This window comes from Peromyscus californicus, unplaced genomic scaffold (genome assembly GCF_007827085.1).
Source record: "Peromyscus californicus insignis strain IS unplaced genomic scaffold, ASM782708v3 Scaffold_8__1_contigs__length_139910024, whole genome shotgun sequence".
Taxonomy (NCBI): domain Eukaryota; kingdom Metazoa; phylum Chordata; class Mammalia; order Rodentia; family Cricetidae; genus Peromyscus; species Peromyscus californicus.
This window is the reverse complement of record NW_026294606.1, coordinates 104119502-104141897: the sequence shown is the minus strand read 5'-3', so window position 1 is coordinate 104141897 and position 22396 is coordinate 104119502. Positions and strand designations below refer to the sequence as shown.

Sequence of the window (22396 nt, the reverse complement as noted above, 5' to 3'; positions counted from 1 at the left end):
CACTAAACAGAGGGTTGGCGTTCACAGGTTTTCGGTTCCAGACTCAAATACTGTCCTTGGATCACCAGATTACAAAGGAAACAAAAGACAACAACCTGTCTTCCAGATTTCTCCTTCTATATATTCTCTGCCTGTCAGCTGTACGAATTGTTGAGTAATACATTTTCCACACGGCTGTTTTATTGATTCCGAAAACCTTTATTGTCCCTGAAGTGCAGTTTTCTTTCTTTTTTTTTTTTTTCCTTGAGACAGAATTTCAGTGTATCCCTGGCTGCCTTGGAACTCTCTTTGTAGACCAGGCTGTCCTGGAACTCTCTGTTGTTTGTTATTTGCTCTTCTGTGGGGCCCGCCACCCAGTTCCCAAATAAATCACACGTGGAGGATTATTCTTTTTTTTTTTTCTTTCTTTTTTTTTTTAAAGATTTATTTATTTATTATGTATACAGTGTTTTGTTTGCATGTATCCCTGCAGGCAAGAAGAGGGAGCCAGATCTCATTACAGATGGTTGTGAGCCACCATGTGGGTGTTGGGAATTGAACTCAGGACCTCTGGAAGAACAGCCAGTGCTCTTAACCTCTGAGCCATCTCTCCAGCCCCCCCCCCTTTTTTTTTGAAGATTTGTTTATTATGTATACAGTGTTCTGCCTACATGTATCCCTGCAGGCCAGAAGAGGGCACCAGATCTCATTAAAATGGTTGTGAGCCACCATGTGGTTTCTGAGAATTGAACTCAGGATCTCTGGAATAACAGCCAGTGCTCTTAACCTCTGAGCCATCTCTCCAGCCCTTGAATTATTCTTAATCATGAATGTCCGGCTTTAGCATGGCTTGTTTCTTGCCAGCTTTCCTTCACTTAAATTATCCCATCTACCTTTTGCCTCTGGGCTTTTCCCATTCTCTTACTCTGTAAATCTTATTCTTACTCCGTGGCCTGCTCTGTAGCTGGGTGCCTGGACCCTGGAGTCCTCCTCCTTCTCTGGCTACTTCTCTCTTCTTCCAGATTTCTCCTTCTATATATTCTCTCTGCTTGCCAGCCCCACCCATCCTTTCTCCTGCCTTGCTATTCAGTTCTTTATTAGACCATCAGGTGTTTTAGACAGGCACAGTAACACAGCTTCACAGAGTAAAACAAATGCAACATAAACAAAAGTAACACACCTTAAGATAACAATCTACAACATTGATCTGCAGACCAGATTGGCCTTGAATTCAGAGATCTGCCTGCCTCTGCCTCCCAAGTGCTGGAATTACAGGGGTGTATCACCACCGCCCGGCTTTTTTATTGTTTCTTTTCTTGTTTTTGAAGCTCAGTTTTCTCATCGGATAAAGTCTATGGATTTGCTGAAACCACTTTAAAAAGCTCTTTTTCCATCTGTTTAAAAACAACAAGTCTGTCAGTGGTGGCACATGGCTTTAATTCCAGCTCTTAGAAGGCAGAGGTCAGAGGATCTCTGAATTCAAGGCCAATTTGGTCTACAAAGAGAGTTCCAGGACAGTCAGAGCTGTTACACAGAGAACTCTGTCTCAAAACCCCAAAACCCACAAAACTTTAAGCAGGCATGATGGCACGCACCTCTAAACCCAGTATTCAGGAGACAGAGGCAGGCAGATTGAGTTTGAGGCCAGCCTGGTCTACAGAGTGAGTTCCAGAACAGACAGGGTTACACAGAAATTATGTCTCAAAAAACCCTAAATAAATAAATAAAACTTTAGTTGGGCATGGTGGCACGTGCTTCCCAGCACTCAGAAGGCAAAAGCAGGCAGATCTCTAGGAGTCTGAGGCCAGCCTGCTCTACACAATAAGTTCCAAACTAGCCAGTGCAACATTAAAAAAAAAAAAAAAAAAAAAAAAAGCTGGGCGGTGGTGGCATACGCCTTTAATCACAGCACTTGGGAGGCAGAGGCAGGTGAATCTCTGTGAGTTCGAGGCCAGCCTGGTCTACAAAGTGAGTTCCAAGACAGGCTCCAAAAGCTACACAGAGAAACCCTGACTCGAAAAACATAAGAAAAGAAAAGAAAAAAAAAAAAAAGACTTGAGTCTGGAGAGATGGCTCAGCGGTTAAGAACACGGGCCGCTCTTCCAGAGGGCCCAGGTCTAATTCCTAGCATCCACATGGCAGTTTACAACTCTCTGTAATTCTAGTTCCAGAGGATCTAACACCCCCACACAGACATCCATGTAGGCAAAACATCAATGCACATAAAATAAAAATAAATCATAAAAAATAGACTTTACAAATCAAAATCAGCATTAAGAAGAAACAAGCCCTAGTACCCTCTGAAATTAATGGACTTATTAAATTATCTGCTTGACAGCCCTCAGCTGATCAGGATGAATCATTACCAGTTTATATTTAGTGTAGATCAAAGAATACCATTTTTGGGTGGGGGTATTGGTAATTACTCAAAACACTGCTGGAGAAAAAGAGCTCTTCCCACTCAATAAATGTTTAGCATGTGTGCAAAGGTCACAGGTCTAGTGTTCAGAAGGCACACACAGACTTACCAAAGGATCTTGAGTGGGCTGGCCAAATTCCACAGCAAGCAGCTGTAGAGAAATGAACACAAGGTAAAATTTAACCGAAACGATCAGTCTTGCAGTTCGATCCTCCTCAGTGGGTGGGGCTGAGAGGCCCCTTCACTCTAGCAAGAACTTGAGCTCTGCTGTGACCGCAGAAGGCACTTTCTACATAAGCATATTCATTGTGTACTATACATCTTTACATACATAGAACATTGGGACTTTTCCAGCATTTTCCATGCTTCAGCAATGCTGTTTTTACAGATGGCTGAAAAAAAAAATCATAAAACTATTTTCCTCTGTGTGTGTGTGTGTGTGTGTGTGTGTGTGTGTGTGTGTGTGTGTGTGGTGTATTACTAGGAATAGAACTCAGGGTCCATTCCATGCTAGGCAAGGGCTCTGTTCTTAAGCTACATCCCTAGGTCTTTTTGTACTTTCTATTTTTTGAGATGAGGCATCACTAAGTTGCCCAGGCTGGCCTTGGATGCTCTCTGTACCTAGACTGGTCTTGAACTTGTGACCATCCTGCCTCAGCCTAATGAGTGCTAGGGTTAAAGGTGTAAACCACCACACCCAGCCCCATAACTATAATTTGATTCTACCGAATGTCTCTAGGAAAGAGTGATGCTGGAAAGGAACCTCAATTTCCAGGGTCAGACAGGAGCTTAGGCCAGGTCTCAAGGAAGGAGGACCTAAGAATCCAGAATGGTCCTCAGGACTAGATAATCAAGACAGGCCTAAGAATCACCTAGAACATTTGTTACACCATTGCCATGGTCTGCTCTCTGAGATTTTCATGCTGATCCAAAATGAATTTCATTACACACTGTACTCATGAAGCGAGAGAGAGAGAGAGAGAGAGAGAGAGAGAGAGAGAGAGAGCGAGAGAGAGAGAGAGCGAGAGAGAGAGCGAGAGCGAGAGAGAGAGAGAGAGAGAGAGAGAGAGAGAGAGAGAGAGAGAGAGAGAGAGAGAGATTTTTATTTGAAGAGAGAAGAGGGTGTCAGGTCTGGAGTTACTCGTGGCTGTGAGCTGCCAGATGTGGGTGCTGGGAACAGAGCTCTGGTCCTCTGCAAGAGCAGGAAACACTCTTAACTGCCATCTTTCCAGCTCCACTGTACTGATTTTTTTTTTTTTAAACTAATCTTGGCTCCTGTTGGGGAGCTCGCGTGCATTTACGCACACGTGTTAGAGGCCAGCCTGGGTGTCTGTCTTCCCATTCCACCTCATTCCAGATGTCATCTCTTTTGTTTTGTCTTTGTACTCCAGCCGGCCTCCAAGCTGCTGGGGATTCGCCTGTCTTCACCTACCCATCGCTGTGGGAGTCCTGAGATTTGAGAGGGGCACTTGCGCACCCTGCTTCACTTGGGTTCTTCCTCAAGCAGTTTTTAACCCACTGAGCCAGCTCCTCAGCTCCGAGCTAAAACTGCCACAAAACTTTAACCACAGGAGGGGCCACACGTGACTTTCTGCAGCCATTTCCTTTCCTGCCGGTTTGTTTGTTTTCTTCTCCCAAACACCGACTGGCCTCCTTTATCCTCAGTCAAGGGCATCGCTTTGAAGTGCGGCGGTGTCGGGCACCCTTCAGTTCAGCCTTGGCATGAGGGGCTGTGAATTCTTTCATCTGAAACCCTCTTCGGTCTGCCAGCCACACACAAGTCAACAGTCCATCTCTACTCTAAACCTGCTTCAAACTCACCTCCCCTGGCAGCCTTCCCTGACAACTTTCAACTTTTTGCTCTGTTCTGTGCTATGTAGGCGCAAAGGGGTAGTTCGGATATAAGCCAGGAAGGATCCTTAAGACATACGTTAATTCTGGTTCTTTCCATTTGGGGCAGTATGGCTTGATGAAGCAAGCAGGGACTCTGGAGTGCGTATGACATACACCCTCGGGAGTCCTCGAGTTCATTATGCTGTCCCCTGTCCCCTGGGAAACAATTTTCCCTTCTTGTGGGCTCTTGTCCCACCTCAGCTTCTCCAGTAGCTGTCTTCTCTCCAAGAGTGGAAGAACAGGTTTCTTTTACCTTCCCAGAGCACAATAAAGCTCAAACCATCATCCCATTGTGTCCTCATCTGTCAGTGGAGGATAATTATAGTCCCTTCCTCCTTGCGTTCTTGTAGGAATGAAATGAGATCAGGCATGTTTCCAGAGGTGGCACCTGGGTCGTTTAAAGCCCTGCCAACGCCTTCGTAGTTGGTTTCTTGAACTGCGCGCAGAGCCCAGCTTTCTCATGCCTCTGGAAGCAATGGTTCTATTTGCTCTTCTCTCCCACTTGTGGAGGGAGAAGGAGCCGGGAAGCACCTGTTTCATCCGTGCTGATGGAGGCAGAGGCAGTGGTATTTTGGGACCAGGAGCTGTGGCCACAGCTTGGCCGTTCTGGAGCTCCTGGTTGGTGGCAACACTGTCACTTGCTCATCAGCCGGTTCTACAGTATTTTGGAAGTCATTCTTGGGTATTTAGCCCAGAGTCTATTTCTTCAACTTTCCATAATAAATCAGTAAGAGAAAAGTATCCGTCAACTGTAACTGAGAAAAAAACAAATCAGTCAAACTTTGTTGAGGGCTACTGAGATGGCTAGGTGGGAAAGGTATCTGCCACCAAGACTGATGACCTGAGTTTGATCCCTCAGACCCATTGAGCAGCAGGAGAGAAACAACTCTCGAAAGATGTCCTCTGACCTCCACACCCATACCACATCCATACGCAAAGTAAGTAAATAAATAGTTTTTAAAAAATTCACTGAAGGCTTGGTGATACAGGACATAATCATATTTCAGGAAAGAAAAAAATTATCTTTACTGACTTGTGTCTGCATGTGCCACGGCCCATGTGTGGAGGTCAGAAGACAACCTTCAGGAGTGAGTTCTTTCTTGCCGCCATGTTGTAATAGTGAGGGAACCCCGATGCCTAGTCTGGCATGCTCCTCCTACTGAGACATCTCACCAGCCTTTCAAGAAAGAAGATTTTAAATTGACGACTACGTGGGGTCATGCTAAGTAATCATTAGATTATTAATGTCTCATAGAACTTTTTTTTTTTTTTAATTTTTAGAGACAGTCTTGCCATGTGGCTCTGGCTGGCCTGGAACTCGTTATGTCGTTATGTAGCCCAGGCTGTCCTCAAACCTCAGCCTCCAGAATGCTGCGGTTACAGGCATATGGCACCATGCCTGGCTCTTTTTTTTTTTTTTGAAGCTGAGGATCAAACCCAGGGCCTTGCGCTTGCTAGGCAAGTGCTCTACCACTGAGTTAAATCCCCAACCCATGCCTGGCTCTTAATGATGGCTTTTCTTTTTATTTTATTTATGTATTTATTAATTTTTTTGTGTGTAGGTGTTTTGCCTATATATGTGTCTGTGCAGCATGGACATACAGTGCTTGCAGGGCCAGAAGCGGGTGTCAGATCCCCTGGAACTAGAGTTACAGATAGTGTAGATTCTGGGAGCTCAACCCAGGTCCTCTGGTAGAGCGGTCAGTGCTCTAACAGCTGAGCCATCTCTCCAGCCTCTTCATGGTGGGTTTTCAACACTATACTGTAAGTCCTAGCTAATGAAAGAAAACAGTAAAAGGAAGTATGAGGTATACACATCAAGAAGGAAGAAATCAAACTGTTTGTGTTTCCAGATGTCATAATTATCTATGTATAACATTTGAAAGAACCGAAGAAGAACCTCTCCAGTAGTCAGCAATTATAGCAAAATCATAGGAGGGAGATTCTATGTTCCTGGGTAGGAAAACTCAGTACTGAGCTCAGGAGTTGGAGCTCAGTGATAGAGCATCTGTCTAGCATGTCACAGCCCTGGGTTCAATCCTAGAAAAAAATAACAAAAAAGACTTATTGTAGGTTCTGCCCTACATGTTCAAAAGAACGCCAATCAGAAGTTATTCTGAAAATATTGACAAACCAACTCTAACTCATTTTTTATTATTTATTTTATTTTTGAAATAGGGTGTCATGTAGCTTAGGTTGTCCTTAAGCTCAATGTGCAGCCAAGGCTAGCTTTGAACATCTGATCTTCCTGCTTCCATCTCCCAAGTGTGTACCATCATACCTGGCTTGATTCCAAAATTTATTTGGAAAGACAAAGATCAGCATAATGAACGTACTACTGAAGGAGGAGAACATGCTGGAAGGGTGGCATTACCAACTTTAAGACATGCTATAAAGTTACAGTATTCAAGGTACAGTGACGGAATAGACAGATTGATGGAATAGAGACCCAGAAACAGACACATAGCAATACAGTAAAATTATCTTTGACAAAGCAATAGAGACAATATAATGTAGAAAGGGTAGCATTTTCAACAAATAGTACCTGACACACCCAATACCCATGTACAACAAATGAGTTTATACACAGACCTTGAACAAAATTAACTCAAAAATGACTCACAGATTTACAGGTAAAATGTAAAATTGAAATACCCTAAATAGCCGGGCGGTGGTGGCTCACGCCTTTGATCCCAGCACTCAAGAGGCAGAGCCAAACAGATCTCTGTGAGTTCGAGGTCAGCCTGGTCTACAGAGCGAGATCCAGGACAGGCTCCAAAGCTACACAGAGAAATCCTGTCTCAAAAAAACCAAAACAAACAAACAAACAAACAAAAAACATACTCTTGTTTTCTTGTTTTGTTTTGAAACAGGGTCTCTCTATTATGTAGCCCTGGCTGTTCTGGAACTTGCTCTATAGATCAGGCTGGTCTTGAACTCACAGAGATCGTCCAACATATTTTTTTATTAATTATTTGGGAATTACATACAATGCATCCAGATCACACTTGCTTCCCATTCCTCCCAGGTCCACCCTCCCACCCCTGAGCCCTTCCCCCTCCAAAAATAAAAAATAAAATAAATAAGAAAAGAAAACAAAAACAAAAACACCAACTCCAATTTATGTTGCCCATATACTCTTTTGTGCCTAGGCAAACTCCCAGTGGCCAGCCCCTGAAGGATAACTGAGTCCTTCCACTCCCCCCTCCCCTGAGACAAAAGCCATCAACTGTGAAGAGCTACACTTCAGTGTCTATATCACAATTTTTAAGTCTTCAATAGCTTCATGTCTGGACTGTTTCTCTTTTCTGGGGATGTGAAGGACAGACGGGGGAGGCGGATGGGGGAGGTTGACACAGAAGCCTTTAGTGTCTTCTCAGTTATGAGTCTGCCGTCATCAATACCACTGTAAAAGATGCATCCCTGCCCACAGAAGCCTGCGACAACATGGATCATGGGCATCAATGTGGTTTCAGGCAGCAGCGCAGATCACAGACATCAACATGGTTTCCAGTGGGACATCACATGGTTTCGTGCAGCTGCACGGATCACGGATATCAATCAACATGGTTTCCAGCAGCAGCATGGATCACAGCAGTCTTCTGAGACTTAACCCAGAAAATGAACCATTCTTCATTCCAGATATCTTGTTGGTGCTCAAAGTCAGGGTGATCGTGTGGTTGGGCAGAGTGTCTGGGGGCAGGACCTGCCCATGCTCCAGGCTGCTGGAAACCATCCTGCCCTCCTCACTGGATGCCCTGCCAGTTTTCCTGGCGTGACCATTGTGTTTGCAGCCAATGAGTGGCCCCGTGCTCTCCAGGCCCAGCGCTGTGAGTACCAAGGGTTAGCAGCAGCAGCAGCAGCAGCCGCCACAGCGGCTCCATGCTGTGGGCCAGGCCTGCGGGCCAAGCAGCTGCATTGTCCTAGCAGGCAGGTGTCAACAGGGCAAGGTGGCCTGCTGGTGGCCTGAGCCTCCTGGTGGCTCAGAGACCTGCAGCACAGGCTCCTTTGCCTGCAGAGGCTCTTCTCCCATCTCTGGGCTTTAGGCACCATGGAGGAACTGCCTCTCTAATACTCTTCTTCCTTTTCATTTCCTCTTTAACTATTTGTTCAATTCAGCTTCTCAGCCACTGGATGGTTAAAGCTGTAGGCAAGTCTTTAGGGTATTTTCTTGATGTTGGAGGGCCGAGCTCACTACGGGCAGTTTCATCCTCTGAGCAGGTGGTCTTAACTCTGCAGAGACTCCTCTGGTGCAACAGTTGATCGTGTTCTCACACCAGGGATGTCATGGTGACAGGAGTCCAGTCACATGGTGTCTGCACCCAGGGTCACAAGCTCCCTGGGATTTTCTGTAGCTCCACCTAATCACACCTCGTTTCTGAGATCCTCCACCACACTTGCTCAGCCGTGATACCAGAGACCATACTGGCTTTCTGTATATTATTCTTAAAAGGGTGGATACATGCCATTGTACATTTGTCAAAACCCACAGAAAGTGTACCAACAAGGTACATTGTAATGCACACCCGTAGTCACAGCGCTTGGGAGTTGGGGACCAAAGGACTAGAAGTTCCTGGTCAATCTTGGCTATATATCAAGTTGTATGCTAGCCTGGGCTACATGAATCCCTATCTCAAAAAACAGGAACACAAAGAAGGCAGAACACTAAGAGTAACCCTAACACAAACTATGGTTTTTGGGTGATAATGATTTGTAAATCTAGGCTCACTAGTTGTAGCAGATGTGTTACTCCAATGTGGGTATTGATTGTGGGGGGTGGGTTCTGAATGCAGAGGAGTCTATACTGTCTGCTTAGTTTTATGTGACCTAAAATTACTCCTTAAAAAAAAAAAAAAAAAAGGAAAATGAATGGGAAAGGCGGGCTCGAGGGACATAGCTTTATGGCAGGGTATTTGTCCATTGTATGAAGTCCAAAGTTCAATCCCAAGAACCATATAACAAGTCTCTTTAAAAGAGAAAAATCATGTGCTCGCTTCGGCAGCACGTAAACTAAAACTGGAACCATACAGAGAAGATTAGCATGGCCCCTGCGCAAGGATGACACGCAAATTCGTGAAGCGTTCCATATTTAAAAAAAAAAAAAAAAAAAAGAGAAAAATTTCCCGTCAGTGGTGGCGCATGCCTTTAATCCCAGCACTTGGGAGGCAGAGCCAGGTAGATCTCAGTGAGTTTGAGGACAGCCTGGTCTACAAAGCGAGTTCCAGAACAGCCAGAACTGTTACACAGAGAAATCCTATCTTGAAAAAACAAAAAACCAAAACGATCAGAGAGATTTCTTTCTTCCCTGTGAACTATTACAATGATTCTGGAAAATAAATAAATAAATAAGAGAGAGAAGACCAAAAGACGAGGCCTGTGGTGTATTAATGCTTTTTAGTTCTGAGTGCAAAGGTGTGCTGGTACCTGTTCAACAAGCAGCTCTCAGAAATTGCTGAGGAGAGCTGCAGTAGCCGATTAATATGGTATAAATACATCCACAATGAATGACTTTCAGGAGAGAGACGATGTTCGGCACAGACATGAGCAAAATTGGCTCTTCCGGGCATAAAATTATCTACTGGGCGAGGCTGGTCAGATCTCTATACAAACAAAACATTGACTTCTAGTCTCCAGGACTCACTCAGGCTCTGCCTGTGGCCTACTGTGTTCAAGGACAGCTGACTGGGCTAGCAGAGCAGAAACAGTAAAGAGATGCCCTTAATAGCTTCTGACTCAGGCAGCCTGAAGAAAAAAGGAATTCTTTTGCAAGCTTAGGCATTCCAGAAGCAGAGCAAAAGTGGAGTTGTGCATATTAATTAGACTTTAAATGGCTGAAAGAGAGCAGGAGGGATGCATATTTCAGTACTTGAAAGATTTGCTGGGCGTGGTGGCACATGCATAGAATCCCAGAACTTGTAAAATGCAAGAGGATCAGGAACTTGAGGCCAGCTGAGGCTACAAGAGGTCCTGCCTCAAAACCAAACCCAAACAAAATCTCTATGTGGTGGTGCATGCCTGGAGAGGCAGAAGTTAGCAGGTTCAAGACCAGCCTGATTTATCCTGCAAGTTCTAAACTAGCCAGTCAGGGATCCATAGTGAGACCTTGTCTCAAAAAAACAAAAAAACAGCCGGGCGGTGGTGGCGCACGCCTTTAATCCCAGCACTCGGGAGGCAGAGCCAGGCGGATCTCTGTGAGTTCGAGGCCAGCCTGGTCTCCAAAGCGAGTACCAGGAAAGGCACAAAGCTACACAGAGAAACCCTGTCTCGAAAAACCAAAAAAAAAACAAAAAAAAAACCAAAAAAACAAAACACACACACAAAAAAACAAACAAATAAAATAAAATAAAATTGGTTAAATTATAAAAAAAAAAAACAGCCGGACAGTCTTTAATCCCAGTACTCAGGAGGCAGAAGCAGGTAGATCTCTGAGTTCAAGGCCAGTCTGGCCTATAGAGTGAGTTCTATAGACAGAGAAATCCTGTCTTGAAACACCCCTTCCCCCTAAAAAATATGTAAAAGCAAGAGAGAAAGCTGGGTGTGGAGGAACAGGCCTTTGATTCAAGCACTCGGGAGGCAGAGGCAGGCAGGTTTCTCTGAGTTCAAGGCCAGCCTGGTCTATATAATGACTGTCAGACCAGCCAGAGCTACATAGTGAGACCCTAAAAGCAGACAAGTACAAGCTTTGAGTCAAATTCTGGCCTGGGTGATCTCAATATTTTACTGAACCTGCATCTCAGATTCCTTATCTGTATATGGAGACACTGTACAAGCTTTGACATAGAGTTTACAAAGCAGCTGGCCATGTCTAGCACATAGTAGGAATAATGGTCAATCTCCATTGTCAGTTTGAGTTAATTAGGAGTTACCTAAGAGACACTCCCCTAGGGAGTGCCTATGAAGGCATCTCAGAGGGGATTAACGAGAAGGGGAACATTCACCTTGCATATTGACAGCACCACCCCATGGGCTGGCGTCAGATGAGCACCAGCATTCACCCACCTGTTTCCTGGCTGTAGACACAACATGCGAAGTCACCTCATGCTCTCACTGCCATGCCTGGCTTGGTGTCCTGGGCTATCCCCTCAATCCACAAGTTAAGAGAAGCCTTTTTCCTTGAGTCGCTTTTGGGAGGCATTCTGTCATAGAAACAGTAGCTAATACAGCAGGTAGCCCATTTACCACAGTAGATGTTACTGCTCCTCATGGGCTAACACAACAATGTACTGCAACAAAATCCTGACAAAGGACATTCTTTGCTTTCTTTTTTTTTTTTTCCATGATAAATCTAACAGACTCAGGAAATTTATATGGTATTTGATACCATTTGTAGAATAAGTAGTTAGAAAGACATCTTTTGTTACTTCCCAAAGGGAATTGAGTCCAGGGCCACTAAGATCCTAAAATCCATGGATGCTCAAGTCTCACATAAACTGGCAGAGTGTGTGCATGTAATATGCACACATCTTCCTGTGTATATCCTTCTTGGAAGGGGGAAAGAAACGGGTACTGTGAGAAGTAAATAAAGAGAATCAAACCTTCGTCTGCAACACTCTAGTCTTCAGTGAGGTCTAGTCCTTTCCTAGCCACTAATTATGTCAAAAGTTAATAATATAAAAAAATAATGGCAGGAGTTTTGTTTTTTTTTTTTTGGAGACAGGGTTTCTTTATCTGGCTGTCCTGGACTAGCTTTGGAGACCAGGGTGGCCTCTAACTCACAAAGACCCACCTACCTCTGTCTCCCGAGTGTTGGGATTAAAGGCGTGCAGCACCACTGGCCCCCCCAATGGCAGGATTTTAAAGAGGGTAATTTATTATGAAACAATACAAATGATTATAAATGTGTTCTATAAAGCCATGGGTTTTTGTTTTATCTTGCTTTGTGTTTTGTTTTTCCATGTTGGTTGAGTTGAGACCACAAGAGGACATTAATCCTGGAGCTATCATTGAACAGCTCTGGGAACCTTCTGGAACACAAACATTCACAAAGAGTGCACATTGCAGTCAAGCTCCTCTTCCACCATGGGCCTGCCACTTTCATGAGATGACAAGAATAAATCGAAATAATAAATCATAAAGGCTCCACAGACCTTCCTTCCCATACAGCTAACCAGTGGGCAGCAGAAAGGAAGCCGGGGAAAAAGGCAGAGTTGTCCAAGTTCAGCTTTATTCTGGACCTTCTCTTCCCCTCTTCCCCCACACAGCTGTTCCCTATGAATGGACTTGGCTCTATTGCCTCCACACCAGAATGGACTGTCCGCATGGACTTGAGAAGAGGAACTCATTTTTCCTGAACCGATGGTGTCTCGACACGAATTCAGACTTAGGAAGGAGCTGTCTAGCTTTTGATAAACACTCAAGATGCGTATGTGACCAAAGACAACGGATTTCCTTCTGTCCTCCTGGTATCTCTTTTATCTCCCTAGATGTGCTGGGGCTTTGGTTCACAGTTGCGGTGAGTGGTAGCTGGGAGTGTGCCCTTTCTTCCTGCCCAGATTCACAAACAACAGGGTGTTTCCCGTAACCTGAAGTCCCAGGTGCTTGGAAATATTGCCAAATACTTTTTCCAGCTTAAAAAAAAAATTGCAATTCTATCTACTATTGCAGGTTACAACATACATTCACATAATATGTTCAGAAAATATAGAGCATAAAATGATTATTTGTTCCCCCATTCCCAGCTCCCTTCCCCAGTTCTGGTAGTTTCTAGGCTATCTTTTCTGAGATAGAGATTTAAACACACTTACAAATAACACATTATAAATAAGAACAAGCTCATCAAGCCTGATCGCCTGCGTTTGCTCCCTGGGAGCCACTTGGTGGATGGTGAAAACTGACTCCTGTAAGTTGTCCTCTGACCACTTACATGCATATTCATCACACCACCCACCCCCAAAATAAACAAACAAATGTAAAATGAATAAAAAACATTTATATTTATGTCTTCTTCTACCTTTTTTGTTTGTTTGTTTGTTTTTTCAAAACAGGGTTTCTCTGTGTAGCTTTGCGCCTTTCCTGGAACTCGCTTAGACCAGGCTGGCCTCGAACTCACAGAGATCCTCCTGGCTCTGCCTCCTGAGTGCTGGGATTAAAGGTGTGCGCCACCACCGCCCGGCCCTTTTTTTTTTTTTTTTGAGACAAGGGTAGCCCTGGCTATCCTGGAACTCACTATGTAGATCAGGCTGGCCTCAAAATCACAGAGATCCACCTGCTTCTGCCTCCCAAGTGCTGGGATTTAAAGGCGTGTGCCACTATGGCCAGTGTTATTCTTCTACCTTTTATCCTTTTGTTTTATGTTAATAACACTGTATTATATGGAAATAGTTTCCTTTCTCTCTCTCCCCCCTTCCACTATAGGAAAAATAGTTTTTTTTAATAGTTACTTTAGTTTTATTTTATTTGCATAGGTGCTTTGCCTGCATGTATGTTTATGTGAGGGTGTTAGATCTTAGAGTTACAGTTGTTAGCTGTCATGTGGGTACTGGGAATTGAACCTGGGTCCTCCAGAGGAACAGTCAGTGCTCTTAACCACTGAGCCATCTCTCCAGCCCCAGAAAAATACTTTTTGAAGAACAAGTTCTCAAAAAAAAATTATTTGGTGATTCAGTGACTTGTCTTAAGACCTAAGGGAATACTTAGTGCTAAGTGTTTTAGAGCCTCCTCCTAATCCCCATCTGGCTACCTGTCTGTATAGGGCTGGGACTGGTATGTCCTCCCTTCATCTTCCCAGATAGATTTCTACTTCAAAGGAAACAATCAACAACTCTTCTAGGGGTTGGAGAGAAGGCGCTATGGTTAGGAGAGTTTCCTGATCTTTCAGAGGACTAGAGTTCAGTTCCTAGCATACAAGCTGAGTGGCTCATAGCTGTGTGACAGAACTTTTCCTGGGGAGACACAAGACACATACATGTCTACTCCCCCCCGGCAGGGAGGCCACAACAGGCCAAAGTATATCACCAAAGTCCAACTTGGTGAACCCTGAGTTTTATTGGAGTTACTTATAGGAGTATGGGTAAGGGGTTACTTACAGAAGCAGAAGTGACTGAAAGACAGTTGCAACACCAAAGCCCACCCCAGCCTGGGTGACAGCTCACAGAGGCTGGGAACCTGGAGCACACTGCACAGTCTTCCAAGTACGTGACTCTGTCTAAACCTCTTTCCAGGCAGCTTGTTTAGTGTCAGAATCTTCTTTGCAACTCTTCAGCAGCTCTTATTGCTTACTCTGGGAAGGCAGCGACTGGTGAATCTGATCAGTTTCAGGAACTTCCTGAAGCTTTTTTGATTTGTTTACTTTCCTCCTTAAAGAGCTTCCCTATAAGATAGAATGTTTCAGTCTCAGAGGAAACGGCTACATAACAGCTAACTAAGACTTGAGCTCCAGGGGATCTGACTCCTTTAGGTTCCAACATACTTGTGTTCATATATACACATGTGCTTAGACACAGATATATACACATATACGTAAATAAAAATAAATCTTGAAAATATTTTACAGCTCAGGGTTGGAGAGATGGCTCAGCCGTTGAGAGAACATGCCCCTTGAGCAAGCATTGTGGCACATACCTTTAATCCTAGCACTTTTGAAGGTAGAGGCAGATGGCTCTCTGTGAGTTTAAGGTGGACCAGCCAGAGCTACAAAGTGAGACCCTGTCTTTAAAACAAAAAACAAACAAATCGCCGGGCGGTGGTGGCGCACGCCTTTAATCCCAGCACTCGGGAGGCAGAGCCAGGCGGATCTCTGTGAGTTCGAGGCCAGCCTGGGCTACCAAGTGAGTCCCAGGAAAGGCGCAAAGCTACACAGAGAAACCCTGTCTCAAAAAAAAAAAAAAAAAAAACAAATCCTCCCAATCCCTTCCCCTAAAAGAGAGAACATGCCCCTCTTAGGATCTAAACTGGGTTCCCAGCATCCACATCAGGTGGCTTACAACCAACCGCCTGTAACTCCAGATCCAGGGATGTTTGATGCCTTGTGGCCTCTGTGCATGGGAATACAGATGCCCACCGAGGGGCAATACATATAACTAAAAAACTAAAAATGAATCTTTCATTTGTTTTTGTTTTTCAAGACAGAGATTCTCTATGTAGCCTTGGCTGGCCTGAAACTAGCTCTGTAGAACGGGCTGGCCTCAGACTCAACAGAGATCCACCTGCCTTTGCCTCCCGAGTGCGGGGATTCAAGGTATACACCACCATGGCCCGGCAAAATTAATCTTAACAAACAAAACAAAACCAAAAAGCCAAACAAACAAAAACCCCACAACTTTTCTGGTGAGGATGGTGGCCACAAAGTTGGGGGGATTTGAGGGAACTTTGGTAAATTCCCGAGTCCAGTCCAGTCTCCACTCATACTAATAACAAAGACTAAAACCTGGGAAGGAGAGGCCTGGGGGATGAGGAGAAAGATGAATTTTTTCCCCTCTAGCTTCTAAGAGAGTTTTGCAAACAATCGAAGTAATTAAAAGTTCTCAGAAGTAGCCGCTGGTGCCCTTTTCACCGAGGCGATGTGGGCCAAGCATGATATATTAAAAGAGAAGGAGCTGTTCCATTGAAGTTAAAAATAACCTCTGTCACATGGCTGATTTGTTGGAATGCAGCAATAAAGGGCTGTGGGCAGAGGGAGGGCTCCACGCAGCTGGGCAGTCTGTATCAGACCCAGAGCACATCCTGGGGACTGTTTGTGTTTTCAAGGAGAAAAAAAAACAAAAAAAACACTCTCCCAGCTGACTTATGGCATCTAGAACACACACACACACACACACACACACACACACACACACACAGAGGCAGGAAGAAGGGAGAGTGAGTTCAAGTTCAGAGCTGTGACCTTTGGGCTTATCAGACAATGAGTGGGTGAGAACTCGTCACCTGTGCTCACTGGATGCTGATTCACTGAACAAGGAAGGCCTTCCAGTTTCTCTGCCTTTGAATCCATTTCAAAGGAGTATATGGCCCCAAGGAAACCTTTGATCCCGAATTCCTGGGAAAACCAATCTATAGTGTCTTGAGAGAAAAAGAGCCCAGCCAATACGTGTCATGCTTTGAGACACTGGAAACTTACAATTTGTTTCTCAGCCCTGGAGGACTGAACTGAAGGCCTGTGTGTGCTTCACAAGCATTCCACCCCTGAGCCATAGCCTCAGCCCTCTTTTCACTTCTTATTCTGAGACAGGGTCTTGAAATATTGTTTGCTGACTTTGAAATTGTTCTACCCCAGACAGAACTGGAACTTGCAATTCTCCTGTCTCAGCCTCCTAAATGAAAAGAGTTGAGGGGGCTGGAAAGATGGCTTAGCAGTTAAGAGCACTGACTGCTCTTCCAGAGGACCCAGGTTCAATTCCTAACACCTACGTGGCAGCTCACAACTGTCTGTAACTCCAGTTCCAGGGGACCTGACATTTTCATGCAGACAAAACATCAATGCACATAAAATAAAACTAAAATAAATCATAAAAAAATACTGAAATAGTAAAGTGCTTGCCCAGCAAGTGCGAAATTCTGTGTCTCGTCTCCAGTTCATAAACTTGGTGTGGTGGAGCATTCCAGCAGGAGGGTGAGAAGTTCAAAGTTATCCTTGGCATCACAGTGAGTTTGAGGCCAGCCTGGGGTACAAGAGACCTTGTTTTGAAACAACAACAAAAACAATACAACAAACAAACAAGTAAAAGTAGGATCTATCACCTAGAATGGCTATGATGCTTATAAAGTGCGTAGTGTAACAGCCAACCTAAAAGATATGCTTAATAAAAGGCCCGATGCAGGCTGGCACCAAGGGTTGACAAGTACAGACACTTGCCACCAAGCCTGAAGACTTGGGTGGGATCCCTAGAACCCATGGGGTTAAAGAGGAAGACACACTTCTGCAAGCTGTTCTTTGGCCTGCAAAGCCTTGGTGCAAATAGGAGAACACACCCACAAATGAATGTAATTAAAATGAATAAAAGGTTAATAGCTGTCTTACACATATTTCTGCACCATCTGGCATCAAATTTGTAGCTTTTCTTTCCCCCCACTAATTTGCACAAAAACCCTATTTAGAGCAGGGCAGCATGCCTTTAATCCCAGGCGGATCTCTGTGAGTTCCAGGCCAGCCTGGTCTACAGAGCGAGATCCAGGACAGGCACCAAAAACTACACGGAGAAACCCTGTCTCAACCCTACCCCCCCACCCCCCCAAAAAAACCTATTTAGTTGAAGTGGGATTCTGTCTTCCCCTCCCATCTCCAACAATGGTCCACTATATATAAAGAAGGAGGCCGACTGAAGGTTAGGATAGACTCTCCGTTCTCAGGTAGAGCAGACATCTTCCACAGCATTTCCTGCATTCTACCACACCCACGTGTTTGGTTTTCCCTGAAGCCCTGAGCCCTCTGGCCTGTGTTTTCCAAGCTGCTGACAAGCAGAGACAGGGCCAGCGTGAGGAAGCTGGTACTGCAGCTTCAATCTGGCAGCCAGACCTGCTGGAATCTTCTAGAATACTTGATCCATTACCAAGCCCAGAAAGGGTACCACTAAAAAAGGGGCTGTTGACCTCCTCCTAGTGGAAGTTTGGGGTTCTTACATATTTATTTCATGTGTGTTTGTATTTTGCCTACGTATATGTCTGCAGAACAGGTCAGGAAGGAATGACGTCTTCGTAAAAGGAGTGGGTAGTGAATCCAACTCTCCCAGCCTTGCTGGGACCACCTTTCTGGACAGATGACCTTCAGAAGGAAGGTGCTTCTTTCTATCCCCATGTGTCCTGCTATGTGGCGGGTCCCCAACTAATAGTGTTCCATGCACTTCTTCATCTTTCAGCTTTTTTTGTTTGTTTGTTTTTGTTTTTTCGAGACAGGGTTTCTCTGTGTAGCTTTGTGCCTTTCCTGGAACTCACTCTGTAGCCCAGGCTGGCCTCGAACTCACAGAGATCTGCCTGCTTCTGCCTCTGGAGTGCTGGGATTAAAGGCATACGCCACCACTGCCTGGCCTCATCTTTCACTTTTACATGTAGAAAAGGGAGGGTGTCAGGAGAAATTGGGCCTGGCTGTCCAATATCTTCCTTTTCCTGAAGCCTGAGGATTAAGGGGTTAGGAAGGGGATAGAGGGGGGTAACTCAGTGGCAGAGGGCTTACTTATCCTGTATAAGGCCCTAGAAAAGGGAGGAGATGGATGCTGAGGGTGAAGGAGGGGTATAACTTCTTCTCTTCACTCTGGTCCATTACTCCTTGGAACTTCTGGGAGAAAAATCTGCTTAATTAGGATATAAGGAAGCTACGTGGTCACACACTCCACCATATTCTCCAACCTATAGTCTGTGTCAGAAGATAAGCATCTTCTACTTTTTTTCAACTGACTTAGGGTCTGCTGTGTTGTTAAAGCTGTATCTTTAATTAATTCATAAGTCAATTAATGTGCATAGGTGTGTGTGCGTGTGTGCTTGTGTGTATGTTTGGATGTGTGTGCAGGTGTGTGAAGGCCAGAGGACATCTTCAGGTCCTGTTCTTCAGGCACCAACCTTGGAGGGACCCCAAAACAGATTGACCACACAGCTGCCATGACAGGCTTAGAGGCCCCAACACAGCTTCTGGCAGGTAACACCCAGACCCAGGAAAAGCCTTAAGCTGATCCCACCCAGTGTGGCCTGCATCCAAGAGGAAATACCTGACACTCCCCACATTCCCCATACCCCTGGGCAAATGTCAACCAATCAGGGTCCTGAGCCCTGGAAATCCCCTCACCCCAACCTCTATAATAAAAACCCCACCCTGCCTGGGCTCTGGGCTCTCTGCTCTCACTGCTGCATTGGGTAGAGAGCCCAAGCTCTGAGCTTGAAAATAAAGGATCTTTGCTTTGACATACGGAATTCGGTCTCCCTGGTGGTCTTCTGGGGGTCCCCGCAATCTGTGCATAACACAACCACCTCTTTGTTTTTTTTTTTTTTTTTTTTTATTGTTTGTTTGTGTTTTGAGACAAGGTCTATTATGTAGCCCTGGCTGTCCTGGAACTCACTATTTAGACCAGGCTGGCCTTGAGCTCACAGAGATCCACCTGCCTCTGCCTCCTAAGTGCTGGGACTAAAGGGTACACCACCACTCCTGGCAACTGTCTACCTGTTTTTGTTTTTGGAGACAGAGTCTCTTATTGCCCTGGAACTTGTGAAATAGGATAGGCTGGCTAATCCACCGGCCCCAGGGCTCACTTGTCACCAGAATTACAAATGCCACCGTGATGCCTGTTTTCCTATGTAGGTTCTGGGGATTAAATTCAGGGTCCAGTACCATACCAACTGAGCCATCTCCCTAGGCACCCCTCCTTGACCCCCACTTTTTTGAGACAGAATTTTGATATGGAGCCCTGGTTGGTGGAGAACTCACTATTTACAATAGGGGTTGGCCTCAAACTTTGGGCAATCTTCTTGCCTCTGCCTCTTAAAGCGCTGGGATTACAGGTGCCTGCCACCATTCCTAGCCTTGAAACCTATTATTTATTAAGTGCCTTCTGCAAGTCAACCACAAGCACGGCTAAGAGCCCCGCGGACCCATGGACTCACCCTGGAACTCTTCCTTCCTTGAAAGCCCCGAGCACTAGCCACAGGGAGCCCTTTGCTTTGGGAACTTAAAGAGACAGTGGAGGACCACAGAGGCTCAGAGGGAGCCACAAAGGAGGCAGGGAGACCACATATACTCACAACATCAGGTAAAAGAGCTGGGTTGTTTCACATGGAGGGGGCAGAAAAACAATGAGGCGAGCCACGCGGAGGGTGTGGTATCCCTAGTATTTTTCCACAGCTTTGCTCAGCCTGGATCAGAGTCCCGGTTGTCCCGGACCTCTCCCGTTCCACTCTCTGCTTTTACATCTACCTCTGGGAAAAGAAATTGTTCCACTCGTGCAGAGACGGGCAGGAGGTTAGGACACATAAACCTACCAAAAGTCATTTGATAGAAAAAGTTGGGGAAGAAGTGAAAATACACAGAAAAGTATAAAGATGAAAATTAAAACTGGGTGGTGGTGGTGGTGGCAGCGGTGGTGGCACACACCTTTGATCCCAGCACTTGGGAGGCAGAGGCAGGAGGATCTCTGGCTTCGAGGCCAGCCTGGTCTACGAAACGAGTTCCTGGACAGCCAGGGCTACACAGAGAAACCCTGTCTCAAAAAACAAACCAAAACAAAAAAGATGAAAGTTAAAATCAAATACAAACCCTCAGCTCTGATATAGTACTGTAACTTACTTTTCTTCTCTCTCTCTCTTTCTTTTTTTTTTTTTTTTTTTTGAGACAGGGTTTCTCTGTGTAGCTTTTGGAGCCTGTCCTGGAACTCACTCTGTAGACCAGGCTGGCCTGGAACTCACAGAGATCCACCTCCCCCTGCCTTCTGAGTGCTGGAGTACTGGGATCAAAGGCGTGCACCACCACCACCCACCCAGCTTCTTTTCTTTTTCAAGACAGGGTTTCGCTGTGTCACAGTGATCAATCAAAATGCTGGTTGACCATGGTGCTACACACTTGTAATCTTAAACTTGGGGGGGGGGGGGAACAGAAGGGTCAGGGGTTTGAAGGAGTTTGAAGACACATTCTGCTGCATAGTGAATTCGAGGTTATATGAGACCCTATCTCAAAAAAGTAAAATAAACTAGAAAAGAAGGCTGGGCGGCTGTGGCGCACGCCTTTAATCCCAGCACTCGGGAGGCAGAGGCAGGCGGATCTCTGTGAGTTCGAGGCCAGCCTGGCCGACAAAGTGAGTTCTGGCCTACGAAGTGAGTTCTGGAACAGCCAGGACTTAAGACAGAGAGAAAGAGAGAGAGAGAGAGAGGGGGGGGGTGGGTGGGTGGGGAGGGGGTTCCTCAAACAACAACAGAAGAGCCGAGGCTCCCAGAGGTTGCCTTTAGCCATATTGGGCCCCTGCTGTGTGGCCAGACCCTGGGAATAGGAACAATTTCTTAACTTAGTAGACAGCTTTGTTAAGAAAAGGTGGAAAAAGAAGTGATAAAACTAGTCTAGGATGTCTCTCTTTACCAGAAATCCCCATCACATCCACCCACATTCCCAGGGCCCCTCTGGCGCCAATAATTCGATCATGGGAACGTATAAGTGAACAAAGAGTTGTAGAAGTTCTTCATCAGCGGGAGAGTTACTTTATTCAATGTGTTTCCTAATGTGAGTTGGGACAATAAAGGGGAAGAAAGAGAAGAAATAAAAGGCCAGTTTCTCTGGCCACTATTAATGAATCACCCCCCATGTCATTACCCATCCCTAGTCAGGAAAAGCTGAGCTTTTTCATGCCAAGAAAAACAGCAGGCAGGAAGAAACAAATTATGACCTTGTTTGTGTTTTGTGTCTTAACTATTTGATTTATAGGCCTTGATCCAGAGATTATGGATGAAAGCAAATATTTCAGTGCCCCAGCTGTAACCTGAACTTAACCAAGGGTGGGTCTCATGTCCATGGCTAAAAAGTTATGAAATTGAAATGCTTTGAGAACAAAGGATTAAAGTTGGAGGCCATCTGTAGGCATTTTTAAGCTGCTCGCAAGGTCTAACTCTTTTCTCACACTCCAACATCACGAAACTCTCTTTAGAAAGTTTGCTGCCTTTTTCTCATTCCAGAAGCTGGGCATTTACTGACTCGGTAAATAGTTAAGCACCTAGTGTTTACCAAGCACCAATTCAGACACTGAGGATCCACATCGAAGTCAGAAGACATCGTGTGGTCATGGGCTCCATGGGGAGAAGAAAAAGAGCAGGATGTATTAAAGAAAGACTGGAGAGCTACCAAGAGGAGGTGGCAAGGCTAGGCCTTACTTAGCTGCTGACATTGGACCTGAGATGGAATAAATGTATGTGAGCTTGGGATGGATGGGACCTTTCCAGGTAGGTGGAATAGCCTCTAAAACAGGCTCATGAGACAGGCCTGATGGTATAGACCAGTAATCCAAGCCCTTGGGAAACTAAGTAGGAAGAATCCCAAGTTCAAGGCCTATGGCGGTTTGAATAGGAATGGCCCTCATAGACTCATGTGTTTGAATGCTTGACCCATATCGAGTGGCACTATTAGGAGATGTAGCCTCGTTGGAGGAAGTGTGTCACTGTGGAGGCGGGCTTTGAGGTCTCCTACGCTCAAGCTATGCCCAGTGTGGG

The 22396-nt window shown here is 45.2% G+C and overlaps 1 non-coding gene across 1 annotated transcript; it reads left to right on the top strand.

Moving 5' to 3' along the window:
* Positions 1–9277: 9277 nt before the first annotated feature.
* LOC128104902 (U6 spliceosomal RNA) lies at positions 9278–9384 on the top strand. The gene has a single exon (XR_008216177.1). It is a non-coding gene; the product is annotated as a U6 spliceosomal RNA (small nuclear RNA).
* Positions 9385–22396: the final 13012 nt, after the last annotated feature.